Source organism: Cyrtonyx montezumae, unplaced genomic scaffold (assembly GCF_038088225.1).
Source record: "Cyrtonyx montezumae isolate F1298 unplaced genomic scaffold, pur_monq_1.0 scaffold_6, whole genome shotgun sequence".
NCBI classification, from domain to species: Eukaryota; Metazoa; Chordata; class Aves; order Galliformes; family Odontophoridae; genus Cyrtonyx; species Cyrtonyx montezumae.
This window is the reverse complement of record NW_027072067.1, coordinates 3196855-3204857: the sequence shown is the minus strand read 5'-3', so window position 1 is coordinate 3204857 and position 8003 is coordinate 3196855.

Below are 8003 nucleotides of genomic sequence, written 5' to 3'. Positions count from 1 at the left end.
GCTGGTGGGGAAACCTATGAATCCAGTGGATTGGACTGTATCTTCCAACCTTCAGGCAGCAGGAAAATGATGCAGAATAGCTGCAGTCTTTCTGATAAAAACCTCCAGCTGATTTTGTTGTTAAGAGAGAATAATTGTTTTGGGATCCAAAGCAATTAACTAGTATTGCTGCTGTTCTTTTTCTGATCTTATGATTAAGCCTTTCTGTATTTTCATCTCTGCCAAAGCAGAAGCCAGTAAAGGGAGCAAGAAGGAGAAATGTGGGTTGCTTCTCTAAGGAAGAGCAGCGTGTTTTGTCAAATGACACATCTAAGGTTTCTCACAAAATTTGGTGGAATGCATTTATTGGGCATCGTGTTGGAAAGAAATGAGGGTAATATGAGATGATAGGAAGGTCTGCTTGTCTTATCCAGACTGGGGGTGTGAGAAGCATGAGGAAATTGTGTTCTGCACCACTCTGCATGGTGTCCTGGGCCAGCTGCACTGAATCCACTGAATATGTTTAGGAATCACATCTAACAGTGTTTGTTTGACAATGGGGTGAAAACAACTCCCAACTTTCACTGTAGCAAGTAAATAGAATTGCTGCTTGTAACACTGCAAAGAGGAAACAATCTGTCTGCAATGTTGAAGCTATTTTGAACTCTTGGTAGGATGTGGGGTATTTAAAAAAACATTATTTTTTAAATGGCAAATGTGTAGTCTACTCCTAAAGAAAAGTTTCTAAGTCTGGTGCCAAGCTTAAAAAGGTACATAATATGGAGTATGAAGAGATCTGCTCACTCAAAATCATCATCACTTTTATTGATGCTTATTGTGTTCTACCTAGTTATGATCTCATTACGAGGGAAATTAGAGTCATAAAGGTAAAGAGAACACCTTGCATCTTAAGGTAACTGTTTCCTCAGGCTGTCTGTGCAGAGTCTGGGAGACTTTTAGAATCAGTAGAAGAATCAGGGTGATTGAACCCTGGCACAGGCTGCACAGAGCTCTCTCTGAGGTGGAGTCTCCTTCTCTGGAGACATCCAAGACCTGCCTGGACACCTACCTGTGCAACCTGAGCTAGGGAGCAGCTTTGGCAGGGGGTTGGACTCGATGATCTCTAGAGGTCCCTTCCAACTACAGCTCTGTGACTCTGTAATGGAGATGCTTTGTAGTTTCACACACTTTCAGGTTTTGTCTGTCAGCCCTAAGAGCCATAATCCAGTTTTGATCACGCATCAGCTGGATATGGGAGAGTTGTCCTTATGCATCCCATTTTACACGAGTAGTCTTTATACATTAAACAGACAGTACTCAGTCTAGAGCTGTCTTTTTTTGGTACATAAAAATATCCAGGTTTAAAATCTATTACAATGCAACCAAGTTAATTTTTTTAATCTTTGGGAAGTGAATGCTACCAACGTAGGGAATTCAGGGACTTGTCCTGGAAATTCCTGAGATATTACTCTTTGGAGCAGCACAGAAGGAATGTTTTTAAAGCTTTATGGCTGTCTGAGAATTGGAGATTGGACTGTAGATGATTAGGGCATTTGGTTTCAAAGGCCAAGTAATAATTCTTAGGCACTTTTAAGCACCACAGCCATTCTTCATGTTGTCATTTCAACGCACAGCAGTGTGCTTGGAGTCATTTGCTGGAATTTGGGAAGATGGGATAAATCACTGATAGAAGAAAGTTCTATTGCCATTGTAAAAGAGGATCAATAGGACTTTTATAATGCACTTTCTATAATGCACTTTCTCTGTAGTGTGTATGCTAATTGTAATGCAGCAGGAGTTCAGCCATCAGCTGATGTGTCTCTTTATCAAAACCTGCACAAGCACCATAGAAAATAAACAAAAACATCACAGGAATTCAAAAAGCTTTTGCTGGGTTGGGAACTACCCAGTATTAACCTTGTAACTTCAGAATTAACTTCTAGTCTTTTCAATATGGTGCAAGCAGAGGAGCAGCTGTTGGAATCAGTGATCCTCAGTCATTTTATCTTTTTATTTTCAAAACATAAAGCTCCTCACGAGTCTATAAACACTTGAAACCAAAAAGATGTTATTAACTTTCTATGAATATGAATTGGATATGAATGTGGAGCTAGAACTTCTTCAACTCCAGCTACAAAGCAAGTGTGAAATTCTTCACCTTTACAAATTAACATTTGATCTTCCAAAAGCGTTCTTATGAAAGGATGTCCAGGGTTCATTTTCTGGGACAGACAGCAGGTTACTGAGCTTAGCTGATGAAGGCATTTGGCTGTTCAGCAGCTGAACTCAATGTGCCCCTACTCAAACATGTTTGTATTTTTCAATTATTATCTCAGCTCCTTACAGTAAGGTGTCAGTGCTTTTAATTGCCTGTCATCTCCCATCAGCTTATGCCTCTCAGAGGTCTGAGTGGAAGTGTTCCTGGTTTATGGTTTGGGCATCCCAGTCTTTGTCTCCACTAATAGGCACGAGTATCTGAAGGTTAACGTCAAAACCAACATTGAACACTGAAAAAATATCAAGAATCTTTAATTTTGTTGTGATTATTATCAGGAAAAGGCAAGATCCTTCATTATTTAAATTAAAAATAATAAATTGCTATGGTCTTGGGTATTTTGAAACTTCTTTACAGGTTTAACAAGCCCTCTGGCTAAAAGCCAGCACAGCCTTCTAATCTTTTTTGTCATTACAACAATCCCTCCTTTGTCCTGCGATGTGTCTGTTCTCTATTGGTGTTATCAGCAAAAATAATCGGAGGTGGAAGTATTCTTTATCTTCCTCGTGAATTATTCCCAATATATGATTAGATTCTTTATTTTAAAAAGGAAAACCTTCGAACAAAAAGATCCGTTTGCATGTGTCACGGACTTACCAGGGTTCTCACACATCTCCCTTTCCACCCTAACATTTCATTTTAGTTCATCTTCGCATGGGGCATCAGTGCAGACATTTTGCAAGTGTTGGTGTAGAGATGAAATGGTTGGATTTCAAGGAACTGGATGTGATTCCTTAAGGACGATGTTACTATATACAGAGCTTCTTAGGAAAAAGTATTCAGAAGACATGAAGTGAACGTACTTCCAAAATGTTTTGCTTAACAGAGACAGTTGGGGAAAAAAAACCTTATGTTTCATGTGGTGCATGCTGTTTGAACCTGTGGTCTTTTCAAGTATTCTAGAGCAGCTTCGTTGCAAAGACTCCAAGTTTGTCCTGCACCCGAATTCAATCAGTAACATTCTTCGTCAGGAATAGGTGTGCAACACCAAAGCTGCATGCCACCATCGTTTAATCAGTACCTCTGCTTTTACTTACACCAGAGTTGGCTACAAAGAAAGGCCTGTCCCTTTCAAAGTGCTTCCCTCTCATGTGTGAATACCCATGCTAGAGATAAGATGTGTAGTGGCCTTCTTTTTGAGTGCAACAACAGAAAGTGAAGTACAGTGTGTTGTGTCATATTTGCACGGCGTCTTCTTTGTGCTTTAAAATACACAATAAGCTGTCCCTTTCTGAAGCATATGTAATCCATGAAATCTGAAAATTGCTTTGCAGCTTTGGCCTTGTACTGAGCTGTACTGCATAATTGGTTTCTCCAAGCAAACTCTGCATCATATGCTTTGTTATAGTCTGTTATAAGTGATTTAATAGGGCATGTCATTTTTAATTACTTTGGAAGAACGTTCCTAAGTCTAAAAATGCACATCATGTCCTCTTGGCATTACAGCTTCTAAAAGCATTTGTATGTAACCTGCAGGAACTGGCATGGTATTTTTTCATCGTGTAAGTGCATGATAGTTTTACATTTGTTGGTCTGCAGGATGAGTGAAGCACATGATTCAAGGTAAATTAGTTTTAACTGAGTTCTCAGAAATAAATTGCTGCCAGTTTCTGAGCTTAAATGGCCTAAAATTAACTCATCCGATGCCACTATACATCACTGTCTTAGCTGGGCCCTCATTCTCTCCACCCTCTTAATATCATCTAACGCAGTATAATCTCTAACTAACAAGGTTGGGAAAATGCCATGCTGCTGTAATCGCCCCATCCATATCACAGCTGCCACTGATTCCAGTGGCCATCTGTAGCAAATAACTGATTTTTTTTTTTCTTTTATACTGATCTTGAGTTCTAGGCAAATGATTAGAATTTAAAAACGGTGCAAGAGCTCTCTTGCAGGAGAAGGTGGGTTTGCTTTGGAAAAACATCAGGTGCATTTTAACCTGTAGTCTATCACAGCCAACGCTAGCTACCTTTGATCCTTCAGTGCTGGTTTATTTTTTGCTGCTTCTGTGCTCTGTTCCTACACAGTGAAGGAATCCTCTGGATGTACCCCGTCAAGAAGAATTTTCCACGCTGCTGTTCTGGCTGCAGCCTCCACGTGTTTGAAGAGTTTACCCAGTTCTGGGTTTGTCAGCAATCCAGGCTGCTCATAAACGTAGCAGTGCCGGGAGCCAGCAGCGTGTTTGTGGATTTTATGGGAGTTGCAAAACACTTGAAACATCCCGTTCCAAAAAGGAGAATAACACAAGCACGGTTTGGTTAAGCTCTGAAGTCTGGGACGCGTAGTAGGCTCGTCAAAGAAATGAGAGGCCTGGGAAAGGTCTCAACCAACAAAGCCAGCTCTTGCTGCTCGTAGGAATCACGCCTTCCAGCAGAGCTGGGGTTGGCCAGTGGCCAGCTAGATTTGGTCATTTGTGATCTGCAATCCTTCTGTCAAGGTTTGAAAGCTTTTGATGTTTGAAGAAGCACCCACTCGAGTGGCAGTGGAGCAAGCTTGCAGCATGCATTGGAGCTTCAGCATAATATTGAAAGTAATGTGTCCCATTCTGGCTTTTTTTTTTCTGAATTCCTTAACACAGAAGAAAACTAGATTGATTTCTAGTTGAATCCAGCTGAAATATAGTGTGGAATGAGAGTATATACGTATATGAATGTGGGAAAAAGATTTACCTGACTTCAGCTAAGGTAGGCACACTTGTCCTGAAAATAAGCATGCTTGGTGTATGGTGAGCCAAGTCTCCACAGCTGAGGATGACAGAAAATTCATTGCTTTCCTCTTCCAGTGCCATAAAAAAACCCCACTTCTGCCTTTGATTTTGTGTTTGATGGGAGCAAGAGGTTAGAAGAAGCTCCCATGAGAACGAAGTGACAAGTTTGAAGCCGTCAGCGTGTGGCAGAAAGTGAGGAGGAATTGAAATTTCAGATATGCAAAAGCCACTTTTATCCTACCTGGAACAGGTAAGTATAAATGTGGAGTTAAAGGAGGCGAATGAATACCTGAAAAGCAAACCAGAGTAGCTGGGTCTGTGCTGCTGCTGTTTGCCTTTTGTGTAAACCCTTGTACTTGTTACCCAAACCTGCTTATTACAATTGAGGTGTTGAGTGTTGCATCAATTGAGTGCATTAGCATCCCTTTGTTATGAACATCTTGTTATAGAAGAAGCTATTCTTTAAAGGCAGTGACTTGGCTATAAAGACAGATGAGCTGTCATGGCCTGGTGTTCCCCTTCCTAATACTAATAAAAATACTTAGGCATTTGTGCTGATAGAAGCTTCCCCCTTGCTAACACTGCTTCTTCAGCTGCACTAAATAAGATACAAATACTCAGTGGCAATCTCTCTGAAGATGGGAGAAACTGAAAAGTTTTCTCGAGGGTTAGAGTTGGATAACTCCTTTCCATTCATTCCAATTCATTCTAATGGCTGTTGTCTGCATTCTGAATATGCCTCAGATTTAAATCCAGCACTTAAAAAGCTCGTGCTTTACTTAGGGCTTTATTTTCAGTGGAAGCATCTGTCCTTAGTCTTGGGAGGTACCCCATCCACCAGGTAGCACTCTGATAGCTGATTTGTGTATGCAAGGAGGCTTGGCTGTGTATTTGTTTATTTGCATGTGTTGCTGTGGGATTTAGAAGCCTCACTTAACAGGTCAGAGTCCCTCTGTGTTTGCTTTTGATTATGTCAGGATGCACCAAATGGCAGTAAATAATGTGAGGGAATCACGCTCATCAGAAATGCATTTGCATTAGCTGCAGTCGCAGGCAGTCTGTAGTCTTACCTGGTGCAAATGCTCAAGCAAACACTTATGAGTTTACATTTTCTTTCAAGATGAAGTTTATAATATCCTTCACAATCAAGTCACGAAGGGAATGGGATAGCTTGGGGTTAACCAAAAAATATAAATAATAATAAAAAAAAAAACTTAATTCCTCCCAGCCCCTTTAAAATATTCTCTTGTCATTAACAAAGGACGTACTATTTCAGATAAATGACTGCATTTTAAAACAGGTAAATTACTGTATATAGACCAAGTTTTTCTGTTTGTCAGGACTGGAATTGCTTTCCTATACTGTGGCTCCTCTATAGTAGAGCAGTGACTCCAAGATGCTTCATTTGTTTTTCAGTGGAGCTGATTACTGAAGGCTTTTGTAATGTGTCTCTGGAGAACCACGGAGCAGCGCAGACGATGCCAGCACCCCACTTGTACTTCAGAAAGCAAAAATATAAAAGAGCTACATTTAAGATGCAAAAGGTAAACCGAATCGTTGCAGCCATCACAGACGATGGACTAGTGGTTCCGCTCTGTCTTTGTTATGCTAAAATGTTATCTCTTTTCAACCAAAAATCTTACTGCATCGCTGCTCTAGGTCTGCATTACTTCTACGGGTGCGCTCAGTGAGGAGCAAAATCTCAGCTACCAGCTGTTCTCTGTAAGCCCTTGTACTTGCTACCCAAACCTGTTTGTTTACAGTGAATGAAGTGCTGAGATTACCATCAGTTGAGTGCTTTTGCATCCCTACAACGTGAGCCTTTTGTTATAGAAGCAGCTATTTTGTGAAAGCGGGGACTTGGTTACAATGGAGCTGTGTGCTTTTATAGCTTTGTGTTCCCATTTCCTGCTTGCCACCTCAGTGCGCCTGTTGATAGATGTCATCATCCACACGGCCGAGGATTAGGCTGGATTAGCCCTCCACTGATGTTTGCCTCCAGTAACCGGGTGCCTTGGCATGCAGACACTTCGAAGCAGGTAGGAGGACTGTGGATGGCAGGGAGCCCTTCTCTGCTTGCACATAAACCTGCTCTGTTTAAGCTATCAAACCTAGAGGCCAAGAGCTGGAGCTCTTGGAGCTGTCTTTCGAAGTTCAGTTTTCACTTCACAAAGCTGTTCTCGCTGTTTGGCAAGGCATTCTCAGGAGCAGGAGGAGAACAGGCTGACGCTTCCTACTGCATGTGGAACCAAAGGCAGTTGTCAGATGCACACTTTCTTTCAATTAACCATCAGAGATAAACCCGCATCTCTTCCTAGAAGCAAACAGGGGCAGGTAGATCTGCTCTGTTGTTCTGATATGGGCTCGTGGGAAGCAGAATCCCTGTGAAATCCCTTTTGCACAGATATAGAGCAGGGAATGGGACCAGGAACTTGCAGGAAAAAACCAAAAAAAACAAAAAAAAGCCCTTCGTTGTTCACTACTGTACTCGGGAAGATTTAGAGAAAACCAACAGCTATAATTACCTCACTTTCTGGTATATTTCTGGCTAGGAATTGGGAAGTCTCACTTCTTCTCTTTGTAACATCAATCTTTTCATTTGCATTTAAAAACCTGATCACCGTAACACAAGATCAATTCAACTATAGCAATGAGGCATATGCAAGTGGCTGTCCTAAATCCTTGTTAGTCAAGTACTCCCTGCTCAACCTTTTAATGGTAACATTGCCTTAGGAGCGAGGTGGCACCGAGTAGCTGAGAGCTGGCTTAGAGAGGCATGTTTGGAGCTTTGTTCTGCCTTTTTAGATTTAAAAAAAAAAAAAAAAAGCAAAGTTTTATTAGTTATGATACGTGAGATCTGTGCTTAGTTGTCAGTAATATTTTAATTGATAGCTTTATTAATAAAAAGCCATCCCTGCAGTTTGTCACGCACTGCTAAGGCTGACTGGTACAGCTTGCATTGGGCTCTGTTGACATCCTGCTGAACAAATCCCATGTAGTACTTTTATCAAGGTGGTTCTCTCCTCCAATTCACCCTTT